This window comes from Vombatus ursinus, unplaced genomic scaffold (genome assembly GCF_900497805.2).
Source record: "Vombatus ursinus unplaced genomic scaffold, bare-nosed wombat genome assembly UNPS02014814.1, whole genome shotgun sequence".
Classification (NCBI taxonomy): Eukaryota; Metazoa; Chordata; class Mammalia; order Diprotodontia; family Vombatidae; genus Vombatus; species Vombatus ursinus.
The window spans coordinates 3,675,796-3,701,643 of NW_020954592.1; the positions used below are offsets into that span (position 1 = coordinate 3,675,796).

At 37.5% G+C, this 25,848-nt stretch overlaps 1 protein-coding gene across 1 annotated transcript in view; it reads left to right on the forward strand.

The window, feature by feature from the left end:
• WWC3 (WWC family member 3) overlaps nt 1-25,848 on the forward strand; it is a 198,720-nt gene that overhangs the window by 43,217 nt on the left and 129,655 nt on the right. The gene's annotated exons all lie outside the window — the stretch shown is intronic.

The following is a 25,848-nucleotide window of genomic DNA, read 5'->3' on the forward strand; positions in this document are numbered from 1 at the left end:
ATACTCCATAACCTTCATTCATTTAGCATATATTTTTGAGTGTCTTTGTTAATATTTTAAGATAAACTCTTAAAATTGATATTCAGAACAAGTCAGTAAGTTCATTGGTCTTTGCTATATTGCTATATGACCTTGAGGAAGACTGTTACAATTTTGAGTAGATCCTTTGTGGTAGAGCTGTGAGATATTAAAAAATTGCTTATAAAGCACAAATGGTTTATGATCTACACTGATTTAAGTAATATACACATTAACAAGATTATAGATTTGTTTTATGAAGTAGTAATAAGAGGTGTGTGTGTGTGCATATGTCCATTGCTATAAGAGTCATCAACTAAGGGTTAGCTCTATGCCACAATAAACCTTGATCATCAAGCAATAGAATTTCACCCAAGTTTTTAATCTGAGTCACTGGAAGGTTTGTGGTAGTAATAGGGCGGATGGGAAGAAAGGTAGTTTTGGGGGGAATATATTGTAAAGAAGTCTACAGTACAAATTACAACATATCTATACTTGTTTACCCTGTGTAACTCATTTTGTCCCACCTAGGCTAAAAGTGTGAATGGCTGGGGGTGGGGGTGGGGTAGCCAAGGTGATATGAGTTTCAAGTGGTTGGTGTTGGAGATGGTGATATTTCCAATGGCACCTACAACAGTGACTGCTGTGAGGGCCTTGAAATTATTTAAGTTATAACTAAGCTAAGAGGTCAACACTAGGCTCAGAAGAGGGAAGATTGGGAGTAACATAGAAGAGAAAGGGGGCTGATTGGGAAGGAGAGAAGGAAACAAGAATTTATTAAGCAACTATTGTGCATTAGGCAATATGCTTTACAAATAATATCTCATTTAATCCTCACAACAATACTGGGAAGTAGGTGTTATCATTATCCTCATTTTACAGTTGAGGAAACACATTAAGTGACTTGCCTAGGGTCACAAAGGAGTTGTATTCTGAGGCCAGATTTGCACTCAAGTCTGCTTGACTCCAGGCCCTGGGTTCTTTCCACTCTGATACTTAGTTGCTTCTAGTGAAGGGCATATGGGGTGAGGGTTGGGGAAAGGTAGATGTTGTTATGTTGGAGACAAGCCATTAACTCATCTTTCACCCCTCTTTACCATCCTCAGACTGGAGAATCATATACCCCATGATTATCATGCCTTGTAAACAACTCACTAATCTAGTCCACTCCTGCCCTTTTGAAGATGATTAAAATGAGAGAGATGAAGTGACTTCCCCCATCTTTTTCACCACTTATTCATTCTTCAACTTCTTTAGAATCTGGCTTCTGTTTCTTCCACTCCACTGAATTTTTCTTTTCTTTTCTCAAAAATCACCAATATCAGTTAGCAAACATTTATCAATTGCTAATTGTATGCTATGGGATACAAAATGAAATGCATAGCATTGTGCTCAGCGCTATGAGATACAAAAAAAGGCAAAAACAAGGCCCCTTCCCCTGAAAAAGTTCACCACTGGCCCTGACATTTTCTTCAAGCTCCATAACTGTAACATTTGACACTGTTCTCTCCCCGCTCCTTCTTGATATGCCATCCTAGTGGAGTCCCCCATTACTTCATGCTTATTCTATTATAATAGCCTCCTCACTAGTGTCCTTGCTTCATCTCTCCCCACTCCAGTTCATCTCCCATTCAGTAGCCAAAGAGATCTCAAAGGGCAGGTCTGATCATGACATACCATTCTCTTTTCTTCAGTAAACTCCGATATCTCCATATTGCCCCCGTAAACAAATATAAACTCTTCTGTTTGGCTTTTAAATCCTTTTATAACTCATGACCTTTCCAGTCTTCTTTTATCACATTGGATTTCTTGCTATTCCTTGAACACTGCACTCCATCTCCAGACTTCTTGTCTTTTTGCAGGCCTTCCCTCATGCATGGAATACTCTCCCTCATCATCATGTGTCTCAAGCCTTCCCAGTTCCTTTCACTGCTAATGCCTTCTCCCTGAGATTACTTCCCATTTACACTCTGTACTGTATATCTTATATGTTCAGCTTTTGCATGTTGTCTCACCCTCATCACTAATCTCAGTGTCCCCAGACTTTCTAAGTCTGTAAGGTGAAGAAAATTTGCTGATCTGCATTGATAGAGGGAGGGATTTGTGTGTGTGTGTGTGTGTGTGTGTGTGTGTGTGGGAAAGGCACATACCCATGAATTTCATGGTGGGACCCCCACCCCCAACCCCTACCAAAATATGCCAGTCTCTGTACTAGGTTCTGGGGATACAAAGACAGTTCTTGCCCCCAAGGAGTTTACATTCTGCTGCTAGGAAAAGCTTATGTTTCTCTAGCACAGAGGTTCTTAACCTTTTTTGTATCATGGATGCTTTTGATGGTCTGGTGAAACCAATCAACTCCTCTGAATAATATTTTTAAATGCATAAAATAAAATACATAGGATTACAAAGGAAATCAAGTATATTAAAACATAGCTGGCAAATATATTTTTAAAAACAAGTTCAAGGACCTGTGGTTGTCAGTCAAGCAACTAGCATTTATTAATCTACTATTATATGCCAGGTACCATACTAACCTCTGGGGATACAAAGAAAGGAAAAGAACAACAACAACCGTTCCTCTCTCAAGGACCTTACAGACAACATGGAAACATCAACGTACAAACAAGATACATCAGGATAAATTGGAGGGCAATCTGAGAGAGAAGGCATTAAGATTATTTTAGGACTGTGAAAGACTTCTTGCTGAAGCCTGTAGCCAGAGATGACCAATAAACAGCCTGGGTGTCTTGAAAGCAGAACAGGTTTTCCAGGCTTGGCTTAATTTAAATGCATAAAATATAATGTGTAGGATTACAAGGGAAATTTGAATTACACTGAAGCACAAGTATCAAAATATTTGATCTCCCTTTGCTGTGAAAGTACTTCACAGTCCCATCCTGTCACCCCTTCAGGAGCAGATTGAGACAGCCTGTGTCTCAGTCTCTAGACAGGAAGCAGGAGGGGCAATGGTGGCCCCCTCCCAATTCTTCCCTCAGGAAAGGGATTGGGGTTAGCACAGAGAAAAGAAAGGAAAGGAGAAAGGAAAGTTTGTAACTCTCCTGGGACTCGTAGGAAAGTAGACTAGACCAAAGAGTTGTAGGATCATCCTGACACCATAGAGTAAGAACAAGAAGAGAGTGTAGAGGTCAGTCTAACCCTCTCACTTTACATGGAAGGGACAGGGTTAAAAACAACTCTTTCTCCCATTTCCATTCTTTGTTCACACTAATTAAAAGTAAGTTGGTTTGGCTGTGTAAAAATAATCATCTTTAGTCATTTATTTGAACTACTTAGTGTTTATTTTTGCCTAATTACCATGAAGCATAACAATTATTTATCTTATTCAAGTATGTTGTCTTAATTTTGGAAGTTATATTTGATTACTATAGTTTGCTCTCCCAGTGGTTCTGCTTTTTAGAGTTTCATTGCTCATGGAACATAGTTGTCTAGTCATAATTTTAAAATATTGTAAGGCACATGACTTCTGGAAAGCATATGTCAAGACAGGATTATTTGGTGGGAGAATTAGTTCTTTTCCCCTGACAACCAGTTTTTAACCTGCCCAAGCCAGGTCTTCGTTATTCCCTAAACAGGGCTACAAGTTGCAACCTGTATTACTCCTACATTATGACAATACAAACCAACAGAATGCAGGAATACCGGTCATAGTCACAGATGTGATTGCTCCTTTTCCCTTTGAACCTACCTTTGAGGCCAGGTGCCTCTAAAAAAAAATAACCTGTTCTTTTATTGACTTGTGGGTTAAGGATTGGACTCATTATTTCACCTTCAGATTATCTGATGCTGTTTTCCAACCATAGGGATAACCCATGTGGGAAGAGCCAAAGAGTGTTTACTCAAAGTGAACTGTAAACCAACACTCAGCAGACATCTGATGTGGCCTTGGCACCAAGAGATCAATGTTGGGTATGCTAAGAATTCAGCGAGCTCCCTGTAGCCTGGATGAAAACCCTTGAGATGACATATGATGGACAGAGAGTAGTATGATGACCATAATAGAAGTGGATGTTAATAGTTGATAGTTGATATCTGAATTTAAAATCTTATGTTTATTTTAAAATAAATTTATTATCTCTTTGTTTTTTATATCATCTATATTTATTTCCCAATGTATTTTTTTCCCCTCTCCTAGAGGGAACCATCTTAGAACCTAGAACCATCCCTGATAACAAAGAATAAAAAAAGAGGGGGAAAATTGAGCACAACAAATCAACATATTAAAATAGTCTAACATTATATGTAGTGTTTTACACTCATAGCCCCCTCTCTTCACAAAGAAATCTTCTGATATTTCTTATTTGGGGCTAAGCTTGGATATTATAATTTTGCAGTATTCAATTTAATTTTCTTGTTGTTGCTGTCCTTGCAGAATTTGAAATCTTTCAAAGTCTTCTTTGGGGTGTGATTTTGGAAACTTTTTTTTCCCAGGTGATTGGAGGGGTTTTGTCTGCTTCTCAGTATAATCAATATTATAGGGAACCTCTTTTTGCCTTTGGCCCAGGCTAGAATTTGAAAAGTAGATAATTTTGACTCTGAATCTTAGTTTTCATAGCTGTAAAATTCTACAAATTATATAGAATATTAGACCTACCACTCACTTCATGACCTACACCTCCTCTTTAGTCTTTCTTGATAAAGCTTCATTTGCTCTCATTTATTACGTTTGGGCAACTCCCAGTGCTCTGTTTGGGACCATCTTCGCTTCTTTCCCTATTCTTCCCATCCTAGTGAGTTTACCAATCCCAGAAGTTTAGTTGTCATTTCCATGCAAGTGACTTTCAGGTTTATATATCTAAGCCTCCCACCCTCTCAGCTGAGAACATTGGCTCATATTTTACTGAAAAAAGAGCCTTCTCTTTTCCCCTCCTCACCCACTTATGTGTTCCAGATGCCTTTTTGCCACTATTTCTACCTTCACCCCTTCTCACATGAAGACTTGGCCCTTTTCTTTGCCAAGGTAAACCCCTCTACATGCACAACATTCCATCCTGTCCTCTTCAACAGATTGCTCCCTGTGTTGTCCCCATTCTCTCACTTGTTTTCAATTTCTCCTTGTCTACTGTCTGCTTCTCTACACCTACAAACCTTCTCATGTCTTCTCTCTCCTCAAAAAACCCTCACTTGATCCATCTATCTCCACTAGTGATTATCCCATATTTTTCCTCCCTTTAATGGTTAAATTTATTGAGGTTTTCTACAGTGGGTGCCATTACTTCTTGACCTTTCATTCTCTTCTTATTGTTTTCAGTTGTCAGTCGGCTAACCTCACCATTAAAGGGAAAACGCTTACTTCAAAGTAAATAATGGCCTTTTCTCAATCATCATCCTTCTTGACCTTTTTCTGCAGGCTATATATCATCCTTTTCTTTATACTTTCATCTCTCTAGGTTTTTATGACTTTAGTCTTTTCCTGGTTTTCTTTCTACCTGTTTGTTCCTTTCTAGTCTCCTTTGCTGGATCTTCATCTAGATCATGAACATTAATCGTGGATGCCTCCCAGGGCTCTGTCCTTGGCTCTCTTCTCTTCTACCTTTATACTTGTTAATCTCAGCAGCTCCCAAGGATTCAATTATCTGTATGCAGATGATTCTCAAATCTACTTATTCTGCCCCAACCTCTCTCTAGATCTCTCTAGTCTCACATTTCCAAATACCTGCTGGACATCTTGAACTGGATGAGTCATAGACATCTTAAACTCAACATGTTCAAAATTGAACTTAATGTATCTTTTCCCCAAAACCTTTTCCTCTTCCCAACTTCTCTATTACTGTTGAGGATACCACAGTCCTTAGTCTCAAAACCTAGATGTCATTCTCAACTTCTCATTCTTTCTTGCACCACATATTCAAACTTTTGCCAAGTATTGTTCATTTTACATTCTGACATATTTCATAGATGCCTTCTCTCTTCTAACACTTGCTACCACCCTGGTGCATGCACATCCTTATCACCTTAGGCTACTAGTCTTCCTGCCATATATCTTCCCCAATCCATTCCATCCTCCACTCAGCTGTCAAAGTGATCTTCCTGGAGTATAGGTCTGACCATGACATCTCTCTACCCAATAAACTTCAATGGCTCCCTATCACCTCCAGGATCAAATACAAAACCTTCTGTTTGGTGTACAAAGTCCTTCAGAACCTGCCCCTCCTCACCCTTCCAGTGTTCCTACACCTTACACCTTACCACATACTTTGCCATCCAGGCACATTAGCCAGCCACTTTGCTGTTCCTCAAACAAGACATTCTATTCCCCATCTTGGGGTATTTTAACTTGCTGTCCCCTCTCATGCCTGGAATTTTTTCCCTCCTCAACTCTGCTTCCTGGCTTCTCTGGTTTCCTTTAAGTCTCAGCTAAAATCCCACCTAATTCAAGAAGCCTTTCTTAATCTTCATTAATTAATAGTGACTTCCTTTTGCTGATAGATAATCTTCAATTTATCATATGTATGTATATATGTAATGTTTTTACATAGCTGTTTGTATGCTATTGTTAATTGTAATAATAATATTCATTAGTAACAATAGCTAACATTTATATAACACCTACTATGTGCCAGGCACTGTGCTAAGTGCTTTACAATTATCATCTCAGTCATTTGTGTGAGAATCATCACAATCACTCTGGGAGGCAGGTGCCATCCACTGTGCTACCTAGCTGCCCCCATTAGACTGTGAACTTCTGGAGACTTTTTTTTTCCTTTTTATTTCTAGCACTTAGTACAGTGCCTGACACATAGTAGGTGCTTAATAAATGTCTACTGATATCTTTTCTGAACTCCAGTAACATAATACCAACAGCCTGGTGGTCATCTCTACCTGGATGTCGCACATACTTATCAAATGCAGCATGTCCAAATATGGAACTCATATAACATCCTCATTCCCTTATCCCCCTCCAAACTTTCCTATTTCTGTTGAGGGCATAGCTATCCTTGCTGTCATCCAGGTTCATAGCCTTGGAATTTTTTTTTTTTAATTTTTCCTTCTCCCTTATTGTCTGTATGTATTCATTTGCCAAATGTTGATTCTGCCTACAGTATCTGCTCTATGAATCTTCTCTTCCCTCTAGTCACCACCCTAGTTCAGTGCCATAGAGTATGGCAGGAGCCTCTAATTGATCTTTCTACTTTCACTCTCTTTTCAAATTTATTCTTTACACAGCTTAATATTCCTAAAAAGGAAATCTGAGCCTGTCCCTCTCCTACTCAAAAACATCAAGTCATTAAGCTTTTAAATAATAATAAAATAAGACTTTTCTAATTGCCTCTAGGATAGAATTCAAAATCAACAGTGTTTAAAGCTTCCACTTATCCTTCTTGTCTTACTTCATATTACTCCCTTTCATCTACTATGCATTCTCATCCAATCTATATGAAGATTCAATTAGACCTCCTCGAACTCCTTCCTTAAAACACAGCCCAGGTGCCACTTTCTAAACAAGGCTTTTCTTGATCTCATAGATTTTTCTCTCTACCTCTTGAAATGACTATTCATTACTTTGTTGATACTTTGTGTTTCTTTCTCTGGGTCGGTACCTAATTCCAACAAATGTTTTTGCTTTTGTATCCCTAGTACCTCACACAATGCCTTAATCATAAGTATTTCTTGAATTGAAAGCAATTTCCTAAAAAGATAGATAATTTTTTAAATTTAAATTTTATTTTTTTTCTCAACTACATGTAAACAAAAATTTTAACATCCATTTTAATTCTCTCCTTCCCCTTCCTGCCTTGATATAGATCAGGGCTTAAACTTTTTCCACTCATGACCTTTTTTTGCCTGAGAAATTTTTACACAACCCTGTGTATGTAGGTATATAAAATAGGTATACAAATAAAAAAACTGCTGATAGTAAATCATAAAGAAATTTATTTTAAAACAATTCTTTGATATACATATAATTTTACTGTTTATTAAAGATGAAAGCAAATTTGCATACTAATGAGTTGGATGTGCTTGTTCATTTTCACATAAAGAATTAAATCTTGGTTGAATATTTGATACTGATATTTTGGACATTGCACATTCAGAGACCTTTTATTGTTGCTAGATTTTTCCCAACCCCCATATTCAGTTACCCACATAAGCTCTGATATAGATTACATATTTGTAGTCATGGAAAACATTTGGTGGAGAAATTTAGTGTCCAAACAAAGTACAAGTATTTCTGTTAATATTTAGATATGTGAATATCAGAAATCATGCAAAGATAAACTTAAAGAATAAAAAGACTCCTCATATTAAAGCAAAATATTATGTGATTACCTTTGCTGGAAAAAAATTTAAGGTATCAAGTATTCTTTCTGCAAGATTTTCAAGCAGTTATTACTTCAAAACAAGAAGAATGAGTTCAAGTCAGGGGTATGCTAGAGGCAGCTGATTGGAACCAATTATTAAAATTTCACTGGAAACTTTACACCCCAGACATTGGCAAATGCTACAGGTAAGGGCTTGATTTATTATTTTGTTAATTGCCTAGGCAAGAAAGATGAAGAAAATATTAATAATGCAAATCAAACTTAAAAGCATGTCCTGCTTCTGGTTGTGAAACATTTACCAGCATGCCACTGATTTGAAAGCCTTATTTTTGTTTGTAATAATAATAACTTAGGCTTGTGTAGTGTTTATCATTTAATGGAGAAGGACTGCACCTGTGATTTCATGGGTGTAAGGAAACTTCCAGGTGAAGAAACTCCTTCTGCCAAGTCTTATTTGCATCTTTCCTGCAATTTTATAGTCTTGGAGAGTTGCCTAGATCACTGAGAGATTAAATGACCTGCCCATACATAGCCAGTATGTGTCAGCTCCCTAGCTGCTACATCAAGTTTCCTCTCTAGAGATTATGATTACGGACAATTTATCACATATTTAACTTCATTTGACTTTAATATTAGGGCAAAAACTTCATCTTAAGGTATGTATTTTAAAAGCTTGAAATAAGATTATATAGTTAAAATATGGTATGGCCTCATGTCACTTATGCTAACGGCCCGAAGAGTATAACTTCAAAAAATTCTGGTTGCACTATATTTGGAACCAGCTGCATCTTACTTTGTGTCGAAATTTGTAAGGAATGTTATTGTTCTCGTCTCTTCTCTCTCTTCTTGGTCATTGTTATTTTTCCTCTCCCACACCAGTTGAATTTACTTTTTCCGCCAATTGTTTCTGCTCACTTAAAAAAAAAAGCTCTCCATTAAAATCCTCTTTTATTTTTAAAATACCTTTTCCTGTTCGTTAGGTTCAGCATTTGATAAAGTATAGGCTCCCATACTACGATATGAGATAGTAAAAAAAGAAAAGGCATCTTAATTTGCCAGTGATCAAAGTTACATTTACTATCTAATGTGATAAAAGTGTGGTTTAATGATGAAGGATTAAAGAATATCTGTGATTAGGTAAAAACAAGTGACTGAAGCAAAAAGAATCCATATTTGGTGTAAATTAATGAATTAATATGGTCTATAAAAATTTATGAGTGTGTGGTTTTGTGGCTTGTCTTTCGTTCTCGAAGAGAACCATGACATCAGGGAGATGACTACATGACTTGCAATTGACTTTGAGTTGAGTGAGGGAAGGCTGTGCAAAGACACCAGACTCACTTTCTTCTCCAAAGCCGTCTGGGTCCATGGCGCAGTTTAGAATTTGTTTTGATAAAAATTTAAAGATGTAAGAAAGACATATTAATGCTATTGTTTTAGAAATTTAAAAAAAAGAACTGTCTCTGCCTTTACCAATTCCTAACTTTAGTTTCCCTTCTTCCCCAAAGAAAAATAGAAAACAACGAAGGAAAGAAGATCAAAACATTATGTAAAAGTAGACTGTAATTTTTTTTTTGAACACTTGTTAGAAAACATTTCATTTGGGGCAGCTAGGTGGCACAGTGGATAGAGCACTGGCCCTGAAGTCAGGAGGACCTGAGTTCAAATGTGGCCTCAGACCAAACACTTGACACTTACTAGCTGTGTGACCCTGGGCAAGTCACTTAACCCCAATTGCCTAAAAAACAAAACAAAACAACATTTCATTTATACAGATTATGGGAGATAATTTACACATTTCTTTTGGTGACTAGAAATGCAAAATACTATAAAATTAAGACTGGGAAACACTGTGTTACCAAGGAAGCCCATTATGTTGAAAGATGTAGATAGACAGCTTGATTGATAGACACTTATGTATACATAGTTGTTGGCATGTTGTCTCTCTCCACACCCCTCTCCCATTAGATTATAAGCTCCTTGTGGGCAGGGACTGTTTTTGTTCCCCTTCCCCCTGCCTTTTTTTGGGATCCTCAATATTTAGCACAGTGGCCAGCACATAGTAGGTACTTAATAAATGGACTTGACCTTAGAAATAATTTCTTTCTAGAAATGATGATTATTTTTAGATTTTGAGGGAAAAAATGCCTAAGGAAGCATATCCCTAGGAGGCATAACTTTTGTTTGTTATCCCTCTCTAAGGAATGTAAGCGCCCTAAACAAGGGCAAGATGTTTCATTTTATTCCTAGCATGGTGCCTGAAACATATTTTCCACTTAACAAATGCTTGCTGATTTATTGTACTTATTGAAAAAGACTTTTGTAAAATGACTTCCTTTATAAATATTTGTTGGTTCTTAATTGTCCCAAAGTGAATTAGCAGAGGTGACCTTGAATCATCTTTCATCATTGGTCTTCCCCACCTGGGACTTAAAAACTAAGCAGAGAGGTAAAGGTTTCCTAGTGTCTTGAGTCTGTTGTATTAGATCAGTCAATAAACATTTCCCTGGGTCAGTCAGTAAACATTTATTAAGCACCTGCTATGTTCCAGGCACTGTGCTAAGAGCTGGGGTTATGAAAAAAGGCAAAAGACAGTCCCTTGTCTCAAGGAAACTCACAGTCTAATGGAGAAGACAATATTCTAACAACTGTACACACAAAAAAGTTAGAGATGGTTCTTACCTTAAGGATAATGGGGTACCAACCCCACCCCACTCCCCATCAGAACTTTTCTTAGTAGAAAAAAGAATCAAAAGTGACTCTGAGCGGTCCCTTTCTAAGGGAAAGAAGCCTACATTCTGATTACACTGATAAACAGACCACTCTATTAGAGACACTAAATTATTTTTATTTATCTTTACTCCCTCCTCTACAAATTCTGAATCACATAAGATCCTTAGACAATTTTCTTTGTGAATCACCATGCACAAGCTCAAAAGCCTTAGAGGGTAATTGAAAAAAAATCAAAACAAACATTGAAAGTCCTGGAGAAAAGATAAGGGGGAAAAATATATATATATATATATGATATATGTACATATATATATATACACACACATGTGTGTGTGTGGATAGATAGATAGATAGATAGATAGATAGATAGATAGATAGATAGATAGGTAGGTAGGTAGTCCTGTCACAACAGAGAGGTAGGGGACTCCCAGGACAGAATGTTGGCACACTTTCAGTTTCTCAATATTTTTTCCTTGTTACAAGGGTTATATCTGGAAAGATGAGTTTGAAAATAACTGTGATGTAAAGACAAAACTGGTATCCATAACATAATAAACACAGGAAAAAAAATTTAAAAGCATTAGAGACTTAACTGATTGTCCATATCTCAAAGTCAAACACAGTTGATTGGGGCTTTCTTTCATTTTGAATTTGTATCAGCTCTTCATGGACATCTGGATTACAGTTCCTCATTGTTAAGCAGCAAACCCTTTCCTTAACATTTTAAATGAGGGTAGTGGATCCAAAATATGTTTCTGTAGGCTCTGAAGTAGAAGGTCATAACCTTTTTTTGTGTCATGAACCTTTATGGCAGACTTATAAAGCCTATGGACTTCTTTTCAGGATAGTGTTTTTAAGTTCATAAAACAAAATATGTAGGATTACTTACAGTGGTAGCTATTATAAACATATTTTTAAAGAAAACTTCCTGGACCCAGGAGGCATACCCTTGCTCTAAAGTGTTTATAAAACCCTTTATAAACTGACAAGAATAATATGTGTGCTTGGTCAACTGGGGCAAATCTGTTCCAAAAACTAGACCGTCACTGACCAGTCCCTCCATTACATATGATTAGAAGAAAGAACTCAGATCACCACTTGAAGCCAATAATTTAAAATACCTGGGCTTCAGTTTCCTTATTGGTAAAATGATGGAGTTTGGCCTGTTACAATTTTTTCTAATATATAGAGCTGATTTCCCTCCCTGCCCCCTTCTGCTTTCCATATCTCTGCAATAATAGATACTGTTTCTTCCTTCTCTGGGGAAGATTTCCTCCACTCTCTGGGGCAGATTTCTTTCAACAAGATATGAGAAAGAGCTTTTTTACTTTACCCCTTTAAAAATAATTAAGTTTTTATTGTTATATTTTTATATTGCCTTAATTTCCACCTAGATCTCTCTCCTCTACCTAGTGAACCAACCCTTGTAAAACCCCCAACCAAAAAAAGAATAAAGAAAAGAAAAAAATTGCAGTTTAGCAAAACCAGCTAACACTGACAGTATATGCAGAATTCTAGTCCTAAAGTCTCCCACTTCTCCAGTGACAAGAGAGGGAGGTGCATTTTTTAAATCTCTTCTTTGGGGACAAGCTCGATCCTCATAATTATACAATGTTCAGTTTTGTCTTATTTTGGAGCAGTACTGTTCAGTGACATTCATGTGCTACAATCTAAGCCATTCCTCAATTGATGGGTAGATAGTTTATTTATAATGAAGAACTTCCTAACAATTAAAGTTGCCCCTAAATGGAATTGAATACCTGGCAATAAGTTGTTCAATAGGTGCTCGTTGTTCTAGAGCAATGGTTTTTCTTTGATATGGGAAGTTCTCTAGCTTAACCTGTGTGATTCAGTTCAATTACTGGCTCAGCCTCCTACAGTGGTTGATCTTAGGTAATTCACTCACTTTCTCTGACCCTCATCTTCCTAATCCATAAAATGTGGGAGTTAATGAATGAAGGTCCCTTCCAGCTAAATCTATGATGCTATAACCATATATAAATGATTTTGCAAAGCGGATTCATGCCTCAGGTAAGGCTTAGATTCTGTGGTTGCTTCTAATCTTAGGACTCAGTGATTCTGTGGATGGAGTTCTTATGTAAATATTCCTTGTCATCAGCCTAGAGACAGAATCCTAAATCTGTTCATTTTGACCAGATTGCTTCATTTCGGGTGTATGTTTTCTATTTCAAATTCTGAGAATTAGCTTGTCATAGTGGGTAGAGAGCTGGCTTTACAAAATGATTTGGATTCAAGTGCCACCTTATACATACTGGCTTTGTAACCTTGGAGAAACACTTTTCTTAGTGTACTGGGCAACTTTCTAAGACTCTTAAGTTATAGACCTGGTGCCACTCTACATTAGTAGAAGTTTCCTTATCAGGCATTCCTTATACCAATGAAATTACAAGTCTGGATAATCAGTCAAAAAGCATTCATTAAGCACCTTCTATATGCCAGGGACTCTGGTATGGGCTTGGGATACAAAGACAAAATTTAAACAGTTCCTGCCTTCAAGGAGCCCACATTCAAATGGGAAGATGATACACATGGATATATAAATGAGTTTACAGAATATACACAAAAAAAAGTAGTTTGGGGAGGAAAAACATTCATATCAGGGAATCAGGAAAATACACATGTAGAAAGAAGATGGATCTTGAGCCAAATTTTGAAATAAACCAAGGATTCTAAGAGTTTGAGGTAAATCAAGAGACAAAGAAATTCCAGGCATGAGAGTTAGAGAATCAGTGCAGCAGGGTACAGCCATTTTACAGCTCAGAGATGGTAGATGGAGTGTTGTTATATCAGGAACAGCACATTGGATAGTATGTCCTGAGACACACAGAGTGACTTACGAAAGCTATGTAGCTAATAAATGATTTATCATCCCTTTAAATATTAAATGAGTGATAGAAATTTTTTTTAGTAAATAGTATTTTATTTTTTCCACTTCCATGTAAAGATAGTTTTCAAAAAGATTTTGAGTTCCAAATTTTTCTCTCTTCTTATCCACCCTCCCCAAGAGGGCAAGCAATCTGATATGGGTTATACATGTGCAATCATGTTGAACGTATTTCCACATAAGTCATGTTTTGAAAGAAAAACAGAACAAAAGCGAAAAACCATGGAAAACCAAAACAAACAAATAAAAAAAGAGAAAATAGTATGTTTCAATCTGCCTTCAGACTCCATAGTTCTTTCTCTGGATGTGGATAGCATTTTCCATCATGAGTCTTTTGGAATTGTCTTCAGTCATTGTATTGCTGATTAGAGCTAAATCTATCATAGTTGATCATCGCACAATATTGCTGTTACTGTGTACAATGTTCTCTTGGTTCTGCTCACTTCACTCAGCATCAGTTCATGTTAAGTCTTTCCAGGTTTTTCTGAAATCTGCCTGCTCATCATTTCTTATAGCACAATGGTATTCCATTACATTCATATACCACAACTTGTTCAGCCATTCCCCTAGAAATCTTGTGTGTATAAACAATTTTAGTCACTAGACACTCAGTATTCCAGTGGATCTATGATCTCATCACATGGCTATTACCTCCAAAGACACTGATGGAAATCCATTCATACCTCCCCATCCTGTAACACCTTGGGCCGTGTTCTGTTCATCTGTCTATATGTTCCCTACAGGGGCTATCCCTACATGACAAGCTCACCTTTTTCTGATCCTGCATTTCTTTAATAATGTCACTTAAGGTTCCTTCTGAGTAGCTTGATGTATTGCAAGTGTTGCAGTCTGCTCCTGATTGTGAGCCCTTTTTAGGTGATCTAAACCTTCAGTTCTTCAGAGGCCATAATGTTTCATGACTCATAGTCCTCCAGTATAACCAGCAGAATTTTTTTTGAGGGGGCAAGGGAGGTGAAAATGACTGGGGACATTGAGAAAGGCCAAGTGTAAAAAGTGGCACCTGAGCAGCCCCATGTAGGGAGCTGGGGGTTCCAAATAATGACTAAGAGTTAGAAGATTCCAGCAGTGATGCCCACAAGGTTTGGAAGACAGCATGTCATGTAAAAAGCATAGCATTTTGGGTAGTTCATCTAAAATTCAGAGAGCAAGAGGAAGAGTCATATTAAATCAGTCTGAAAAATGGTTGGAACCTTATTGTGAAGGACTCTGTGCCAAACAGAAATTTGTGTTTTATCCTAGAGGCATTAGAGAGCCACTGAAGCTTGAGGAGTAGGGAAGGTACCCTCCCTCCCTTTTGGGTCCCTTCCAGTCCCTATATCTTAATGTTTTCTCCCTTTCCAAATTTTATTTTATTTAGGCAGATAGATAGCATTTATGCTTTACAAATATGATTTCATTTTTTCCTCACAACAACTCTGGGCAGTAAGTGTTATTATTATCCTCATTTTTTTTAACAGATGAGGAAACTGAGGGAAACATGTTAAGTGACTTGCCCAGAGTCACATAGCTAGTAAATGTCTGAGGTAGGATTTGAACTTAGTTTTTCTTGACTCTAGCTCCAGCACACTATCCACAGTGCCATCTAATTAGTATTACATCTCTGCATCTTCTGTCCTTCCCCCTAGAATGTGAGCTCTTTGAGGGCAGAGTACTATTTCATTTTCGTGCCTTGGCTTGATAAATGTTTGTTGGACTGAATTTACAGGCATATTGTAAACACAACTTAGGAAAAATAAGCAGTTTACAAATGATTGGAAAAGAAAATCTTCCAGGACTAGTAGGACTTTCATTTATGCATTCAAAACTTTCTTAGATTTCTGGAAGGAATAAATATGAAATCTCTAAGGAGTTTGTGTGTATGCTGTATTCCAGGTTTCTCAGTTCTGAGTGGAGAAGCTATGAGGGTTAGTTTTGTAAGAGAGATGTGTAGCTCCCCAGCCCCAGCAGCCACAAACTGGCTTAATTTCAACAATCCTGCAGGCCTTGGCATTCACCGTGAGCCAGACTGTAGCAGAAGAAGTGAAGGAAGCCATTATAGTTTTTGGAGGATTGGAATGTACCACTGAAAATTGAGATAACTGGCACTCTCAATTGGCATATTAAAAACAAAACAATTCCCAGGTTGCTCTGTCTTTCTATTTATGAATCACACATTGATTACATTTTCCTATAGTATATAAGGTAGAATATATTTTAAAGCCAAAGTATAATGAAGTTGGCAGGGGTTGAGGTTGATCAGATCAACTCCTCTCCACTACATTTCATTAAGTATCCAATGTATTTTTCTTCCAAAAGGTGAAAATCAAAATCACAAAATAAAAACCATTGAAATATCCTTTACTGCAGGCCCTTTTGGCCAACCTATAATTTAAAAGTCAGTATTTGTAGATTTTTCTATTTTAGCATTTAAATTTTATCTCTATACTTGTTTGCAGCCTCAGCAAAGTTTTTGCCTAAACATTCCTGTATCAAGGCTGGGCCAGGATGGATGAGGGTGTGGTACTGGAGCCTCTTGAACTGCTACTGACCCCACCTTGTCTCTGCTGCTTTACTGTTCTTGCTTCCCCCATTAGGAAAACTAAAATGATAAGGGGCCAGAGAGAAGATAAACTCTTCCTTGTAGTGAAGAAATTGTTTCTATCCTGCACCTAGATTAGATTCTCCCCTTGCTAATAAGGAGTTGGGGGCATTAGTGAACCAATTCAGTTCTATTCAAATGAAAAGAATTAAATAAAATCAAATGAGATAATATTTGTAAAGTGCTTACTTAGCATGGTACCTGGCACATTGTAGGTATTAAATAAATGCTTGTTCCCTTCCCCTTTCCTATTTAATGGGCATTTATTTAGTGTCTACTATGTGAAAGGCACTATGCAAGGTATTGGGGCTACAAAGATAGATTTAGAATGAGAAGACTAGGTTTTGAATCTTAGCTTTACTGCTTACGCCTTAGGCAAACCATTTTCTTGACTGTGTCTGGGCTTTAGTTTCATTTAATAAATCCTTTTATCCCCCTGTGTACTAAGACACAGCGTTGGCCCTTAAAGGGTTTACAATTCAGCAGGAGAGATAGGACTAGTATATTTAAGATAGTGATGCTAATTAGAAGAGGAAATGTGCAAAGGAGAGAGTCAGAGTGATATTAGAAAATCAAGGAAGGGCCATTAGTTTAAGGATTTCATTAATACTTGCTGTATTTCTGTGGTTTCTTCTGTTTAGATACTTTCCATCAGTTCAGAATTCAACCCCTCCCATACCTCAGTGAATAGTCTTCTTCAGTTGCTGTGATCACAAACATTCCTCATTGGTGGCTTACCCACTTAGCTAGGCTGGTCTTTTGTTGACACACATAGAGTCCATTCATAGGCTTACATTTGAAGCCTCCCCATTGTGTTAGGGCTCCTGGCCTCACTTTTGAGGAGTCACTTCCAGGCCAAGTAGAACAAACACTAAAAGGTAATAATGACACAACTTTCTCCAAATTCCATCACTTTATCAAATATATTCTAGTTATTTCTTGCAAAATATTGGCTCATGCCATGCTTCGTTACTTAAAGAAACACAGCCCTAAAGCCATTTGTCATTTCTTTAGAGCGAGAGAATCAATTCATAGGGTCATAGGACAGCAAGGGATGTTAGAGATCGTTTAGTCCAACTGCCTTCATTTTATAGATGACAACACTTAGGTCCAGAGAATATAAGTCACTTGCTCAGGGTCATATGTGTAGGAAATAGCAGAGGCAGATTTTTGGACTCAGAGCCTCTGATTTCAAGTGTAACAGTGTCCTTCCTACTTATGTATCAAGAGCATAGTCCTATGTATTGCTCTATCAAGAGTGTTCAGTGCCTTGCACGTAGTAGCCCCTTAATAAATTATTGAAATAGCAAACATTTATTATATCACTTGCTATGTGCCAGACACTATGCTAAGTGCTTTACAATTATTATCTCATTCGATCCTCACAACAACCCTGGGAGGTAGGTGCTATTATCTCCATTTTACAGATAAGAAAGCTGAAGGTTGAGTGACTAACTGAATCTAACAAAAGCATAGCAGGGCAGTCATTGGATGGTCAGGACCACCTTTGGGGTTGTCACAGGTGAAATTCAGCAAAAGAGTCAACTGAGGCAGATCATTTTGTTGTTAAAAAAATTTGACATACATTACTTGTTATTAATTAGGCAGAGCCAACAAATTTTACTATTTGGCTAAGCAAAACATTATTCCATAGGTAAATTTTCTGCAGTAAAAAGAACTTACGTGACAGATGGCCAAAAAAAATATTAAAATTAATTATGCATTATCTCAAAAAAATTGACATAGTTTGGAAGTGGGATAATTGGCCAGTCAGTCAATGAACAGTCATTCTATGAATCACTCACTATTTGGCTGGCACTGGGCCTGTGATTTTATTCCCAAGATTAGTCAATACTCTCTGCCATTGCAATTCTGTATCTTCTCTGCAGTATGGTCTTAGAGAATTGTCTAAAGAACTGAGAAGGTAAGAGACTTGAACTCAAGTCTTTCTGACTTTAGCTCTCTAGCCCCTATGCCATGATGCTTTTGGGGATATAGAGACAAAACAAGTCTTCATCCCTGAGAGATTTATATTCTGTTGTGGGGGAAAATAAGTAACGTGGAAGTAAATGGCAAACATGTACCAAGTAAATAAAAGTCATTAGGAAGAGGTGGGACACTAGTACCTGGGTGCATTCAGAAAGGTTTCTGGTATAAGGTTGCACTTGTTCTGAGTTTTGAAGTGAGCTAGGGATAATAAGAGATAGATGAGGAGGGAGTGCATTCTGGGCATGGTCTATGAAAATTGGGAAGATGGAGGGAGATGGGAGATGCAGTGTTGTATGTGAGGACCCCCAAGATAACAATGTAGAGTGGGGAGATTGGGTATGATCTTTAATGAATTGGCGGAGAAAAGGAGAGAGAGACAGAGACAGAGAGAGGAAGAAGAAGGAAAAAAGAAGGAGGGGGAGGGAGGGAGGAAAGAGAGAGAAGCAAGTGTTTTTTAAAAAAAATCTAGAAAGGCAAGTAAGGTGGGAAGGTAAGACTCAACAAAAGAGAGGCAAGGCAAAGCATGTCACAGGGCTGATAGAATGGGAAGAACTGGATTAATAGTCAATGTAGGGTCCTGTCTTTATATTGAATAATTATTGCATCTAAGCCAGTCCTCCACTCCAAACTCACTGCCTTACATATCCATAGGGATGTATAAGGTGTACTTATTTCTATCCCCCTAGTTTTCTTTAGTTCAATTTCATAAATATTTATTGATAGTCAAAAAAGGTATATTACTTATTTCTTTACCAGCTTTTTTAATGTGAAAAATTATTAGCATAAGAATTTATCCTGAATCCTTAACTTGGCCCCTTCCTACCTTTTCAATCTTCTAACATCTTCCCTCCATGTACTCTACCATCTAGTGACTTTGGCTTCTTTGCTGTTCCGGGTAGAAGACACTGCATCTCCTGATTTTGCATTTTTCATGTCAGGCATTTCTCCGTGCCTGGAATTCTCTCCCTATTCTGTGCCTCCTGACTTCTTTCAAATCTCAGCTAAAATCTTACTTTCTGCAAGACGCCTTTCCTGGTCCCCCTTAATTCTAGTGCCTTCCCTCTGAGATTACCTCCAAATTATCCTTTATATATCTTGTTTGTAAGTAGCTGTTTGCATGTTGTCTTTCCCTTTAGATTGTGAGCTCCTTGAGGGCAGAGACTTTTTGCCTTTCTTGTTATCTTCAGTGCTTAGCATAATGCCTGACACATTTAGTGAGCTTTTTAATAAATGCTTGTTGATTGAGGGAAAACTTTTAAAATGTTCTGTATCCCTGGAGTGTGTCACCACCCAGGAGCAAATTTGGAGAATATAATGCTGCCATTGGTTGCGTGAGTATGTAGGTATGTTCCTTTCTTCAGCTGAGTAGAAGGAGCTTGGAGAAAAATATTGTGTGGTAAGAGTTTTGGTTTTTTTTGTTTGCTTGTTTTTTGCAGTTGGGGTTAAGTGACTTGCCCAGGGTCACACAGCTGGTAAGTGTCACATGTTTGGTCTGAGGCCGGATTTGAACTCAGGTCCTCCTGACTTCAGGGCCGGTGTTCTATCCACTGCACCACCTAGCTGCCCTGGTAAGAGGTTTTGAGATAAATTTCCTCTCCTCATATCCTCCTTCAATCTCTTATTGCCTTTGTTTCTTCATCTCAATTTTTGCCTATCTTTGTCCACAGCCTAGGTTTCAGATGCCTTGAATGGATGTTTACTTAATACATTGTCACACAATCAATTCCAAAGTTCTTAAGAGAGACCTTAAGAGTGTCCTCGTATCGCTTCTTCTGACCACCGTGTGAATGCTTGCCCTATGTGAGTTCTCCATAAAATAATCTTTTTTGCAAGTGTAGTTTTGCATTCGAACAACGTGGCCAGCGAATTGGAGTTGCTAGCTCTGGCAATGCGTGCGTCTGGCACAGGACCACTCAGCATGGTGTGCCCACATCAGAGAAGATGCTGTCCTCTATGAGCAAAGCAGAATTGAAACAGCTGGAAGGAAACGCAAGATGTGCAAATTTAGAGAAACCACCCTAAATGTTCACATGGACTATTTGTGCCTGACCTGTGGTAGAGCATTCTGAGCTCGTACTAGTCTGATCAGCCACAGAGGGACACACTGAAACTTGACTCTAGCATATTGATGTCATTTTGGTCCTCTTTGAGAACAAAAAATACAACCAACCAATACATTAAAAATTCTTTGCACCTTTTGTTTTTGCATTGTCTCAATTTCCCACTGTATCTTTCCCCATTCCCTTCTGAGAAAGCCATTTATAAAGCAAATTTTAAAGAAATAAGAAAAAAAGGAAGAGAAAAAAAATCAACAAAACTGATCAATACATCAAAAATAATCTGACAACATATGCAATGTTCCCTATCCATGGACCCCAGACCCCATCTCTGCAAAGGAATGGGGAAAGTTGTCTTCTCATATCTCTTCTTTGGAGCCAAATTTGTTCCTTATAATTTTGTAACATTTATTTTGTTTTTGTTACATATGCAAGTTTTAAAAATCAAACCATTTTACCTCCAAAATCTCAACTGACTTGGCTGAAGGAAAGAAACATCAGAAACTTTTGTACAGCAATAACGATAAAAATACTGCTAAGTCATCTTTTTCATTGTTAGTACTTTAAAATACTGTAAGATCTAGAGAGAGGAACTGCCTGGACCTGTTTATTTAACATTCAAAACATGCCCTAACTATTGAAACGTGTTCCAGTTGGAGAGCTACCTAACAATTTCAATATATATGCATTTCCACTTACCAAGGTTTTTTGTTTTGTTTTGCTTTGAAACAACTAGAGCTTCAGTGTTAAAACTTAACCTGGCCGGCTCTCCAGATGTACTTCTGGAGAAAGAGTAAGGGAGGAGTGGAATGCACAGAATTTTTTGCTAGTTTTACACCTGTGCCTATCACAAGGTAGTTGAAGTTCTCATTAATTAAATCAACAAACATTTCCTAAGTGCCTACTATGTGCAAAGCATGGTTCAAGGGAGGCTTGAAGTTTCAAAAGTAATCTACAATCTAGGAAGGTGGATAAAAGAGACTGCAAACCGCAGTAGTAAAAAAAAGTAGGAAATTAGGGAATTGTAAAAGTACAAACAGGTGCAGAAAGGGTCGAGAGAAGGGGAAATCCACTTGAGGATGGTTTGATCAGGATCATGGAAGAGAGAACATTTTAGATGAGTCTGAAGAATATTTATACAATTGGGAATGTTGGAAGGGGGAGAGTGATATGTTTCAGATTTGGGGAATAAATGGCATGAGCAGAAGATGAGCTTAGTTCAGTTTGACACATTTTACTGCAATAAATGGAAAAATAATGTTGGTAAATAAAATGAGGCATAAAAGAATAAATCACCTATATAACTACAGATTTAGATTTGGATGGGATTTTGGCAGTCATCCAGCTTCTCCAACACTCCTATTTTACAAATGAGGAAATAGGCCCAGAGAGATTAGTGATGTACCTGTAATAAGTGGTATAGAGCCTGGATTTGAATCCAAAGTCCTGACACCAAATCCAGAACTCTCCATTATACTACTACTTCTGTTATATCTCAGCTGAATCCAAAAGAGTAGGAATTGAGATCATGATTTTTAAAAGGATGAGGCAATAGCAAACCTAGATATCATCCAAAGGGACAAATAGGCAAACTACATTATGGCCAAAGACACCATAGGTACTGAAATGATTATTTTTTGTTTTATTTTGTTTTGCTTTTGGTCTGGACCTCTGTCTTCATTGGTGTAGGAAACTCTGATGAGGAAACTCCTTTATCAATGTAGAGCAGCAACTCTTCATACACATATATATGTATGTATGTATATGTATATATGTGTATATATATATCTCAGTTAATGAAGTATATATACATATACATATACATACATACACATATATCTCCTTAGTAAGTTAATGAAAAAATACGTCTGAATGGCATAGCAACCGAATTCTGAAAGGAATGGCCAGCTGAAATAATAAACACATCTCAACAGTAAGACACTAATTGTACGTGATTTTAGCTTTTTTCTTTCAAGATGACAAGTTTAACAGAAAAATAAATGAGAAAATTACAAGGATTCGATTAAGATAAATGTTGTCAGCTTTGTTGTCATGTATTATAGTTTGCAAATTCTTTCACATCAATTGTATAATTTGTTCACAACAACGATTCTATGAAGTAGTGAGGGGAGGCAGGACCTAAAATGAGTGGCATATCTGGAATCTGAACTGGCCTTGGAAATGGGCTTTGTGATCCTGGGCAAGTCACCCAACTTGTGACTGGCTCAGTTCCCTCATCTGGGAAATGGGGATAATAAAAGCATTTGCCTCCCAGGATTGTTGTAAGGATTAAATGAGGTAATATTTGTAAAGTACTTTGCAAGTCTTAAGACATTATATAAACACTATCCTCCTCTTCCTCCCCCTCCTCCTCCTCCCCCCCTTCCTCTCATCAAATTTTTGACTCCAAGTACAATTTGTTAACACATTACATTGCTTTTTGTGATGGGTCCCTCTCCCTTGACATTTAAAATTTAGGATTCTTCTAGTGTACTTAGGAGTTTAAAGCTACATCTCCTTGCTCCTTGACAAGATGTTAAAATTATATTTGGAGGACTTCCATGTAAGTGAATTGGTTAGATATTCTCATCAATATAGTTCTAGTATAAATCTATACTAGCTATACTTTATATTTAATATATACTAATACTATATAATATATGAATCTATGCTAAATTAAGGAATATTTTCACATATATACATATGTGTATATATAAATATATATTTAAATGCACACATGAATGTGTACTCTGCTGTACCATGGACAAATGCAAAGGGTGCTGGATTTGAACTGAGATGATCTGGGTTTGAACCCCAAGCTCTACTATTTAACTCCCTGTGTAATCTTGGACAAGTCACTTAACCTCTCTGGGCCTCAGTTTCCTCATCTGTAAAATGAGAGGATTGCACTGCATGACTTGTAGGGTCCCTTCAATATTTAAATCTGTAATCCTACATCTTATTGTATGTGATTTAAGAATAAGAACTGGACGGAACTTGAGAGTAGCTGGTCGATGTCTCAATTTTTATTGGCCAGAAAACTGAGGCTCAGAGATAGGAATTCGCTTGCCCAAGGTCATGAACTACCTAGTGCTAGAATCTGGTTCTGAAACCAGATACCCTGATTTCTGGCCCAGTTCTCTGTCAGTTAGACTGCTCTCCCTCTCTCAGCTGAGGCCAGGAGAAGTTCACTGATCTGTCCAAGGTAAAAAGTGGTGTTGTTGTTGGTGGTCAATTGTATCCAACTCTTTGGGAACCCATTTGGGGTTTTCTTGGCAAAGATACTAGACTGGTTTGCCATTTCCTTCTCCAGCTCCTTTTACAGATGAGCAAACTGAGGCAAACAAGTTTAAGTGACTTGCCCAGGGTTACAAGGCTAGTAAGTGTCTAAGGTCAGATTTGAAGTCAGAGAGATGAGTCTTCCTGACTTCAGGCCCAGGACTCTATCCACTGTGCCACCTAGCTGCCCCAAGGTGACAAATAGTAAATAGCAAAGCTATCATTTGAACCACCTAGAAATCTCATATGTTGAGTACATATTTATAAATGTCATTAAAAATATATTTCTTTCTTCTCTAAAAAAGGAGCTTGATAGAACACATCCTGAATGAAAACTACCCAAGTTTTTATGGGTAATCCAGATGAAAATAAAATAAATTCATTTTGTATTTTTCAAACTTCCTTGGAGTTTAAATCAGCGGGTTTCTGCTATGACAATTATTGTCTAAATTGCTCATTAGACATTTGTCACATACTGCTTTGTGATGTCTCATTAGACATTTGTTACATATTTGTGATGTTAGTTATCTTTTTATATGTACATGGTTTATTTTCCCACTTAGATTGTAAAATTCCTTGAGGATAGGGACACTGGAATATACTTATTCATATTCTCATTGCCTAACACAGTGCTATGCATAGAGAAGGAGCTGAATAAATATTTATTGATTGGTTCTGGATGCATTATTTTTTTAAATTTAGTGTGAGTTGGACTTGGGTGTATAAATGAATTTTCATGATACACAAGAGAATTAACATTGTGAGAAAGAAAGCTCAGTTATTTTTCATGGCCAGAAGCGACTATCTCTCTACTCTCTCCCTGTTAGGTTTATCCAGACGCTTGTTTTGAAACTTTAAAAACACTCTTGCAGGAGATGTGAATTTTGTTCTGATTTCCTTTGCAGAAACAGGAAACAAAAGAGGCCTCTCCCAGATTGTAGTAATGTTGAAAAAGAGGTGTGGCAAGCTTTTAAGATCATGCCTAATTCCAGATCATTTTCCTTTATTTGGAGGGGCAAGATGCTAAGGATTGGGAAATAATTGTTTGGTGCTATTACTGAACTACTTCTGCTTCTCGGAGTTCATTTCATCTGGTTATACACTATTTCCCTATCCTCATTGAAATGATCCTTTAATCTCTTGGACAGAAGTCCTAACCATTCTTGTGTCATGAATCCTTTTGGCAATCTAGTGAAGCCAATGAACCCTTTCTTAGAATAATGTTTTTAAATAAGTCAAAAGAAAAACTAAACTTTGTTAGATGTTAGTGAAAATAAAGATGTAGTGGACCCCTATCAGTGGATCCCTTAGGGATCCATAGACCCCAGGTTAAGAGCCTCTTCTCTAGGATAATCTTCTACCTTGCTCAAAGAATTGAACACCTGGCTGGGTTTTTTTCCCCTGTACTCCATTTTTTCCTATTGTACTCTGTTTTGTGACTTCAGTATCAGAGCTGATGACCCTTATAACACAAGGGCTTCATAGCATCTCTATCTCTTCAATTCTTGTCACCCTTATCTATTCTCTACAGACAGTCAACTGCACTTCAGATCAAAACAAACTCTCATGTGCACAAACCTCCAACATCTTAGAACTCTGAAACTCCTTTTGTTCGCCAAAGACTCCTGCTCTTACACCTTTCCCTCTTCCCGTTTTTATCGAACCTGATCTTTATCCTCATTTTGACCTCCAAGACCTCTTTCACTGTTCTCCCGGTCTCTTGTTCCTGTTCTGGCTTCACTTGCTTCCCTGAACTACTTAGCCAACTACTTCAAGGTCAAGTCCAACCATTATCACTCTAGAATCTGCCATCTACTCAACTTTCTATAATTTCCTTCCTGCTTACCACCCTCCTCCCTCCTAAAGTGCTTTTTATTTTCCTACCTGGGGCTACCAAGGGTTGCTGAAGAGAATTGTAAAACTCTTGATTTTTATAACATTTTTTATAGTATATTAATATTAGTTTGGCCCTCACTGCTGCTTAGC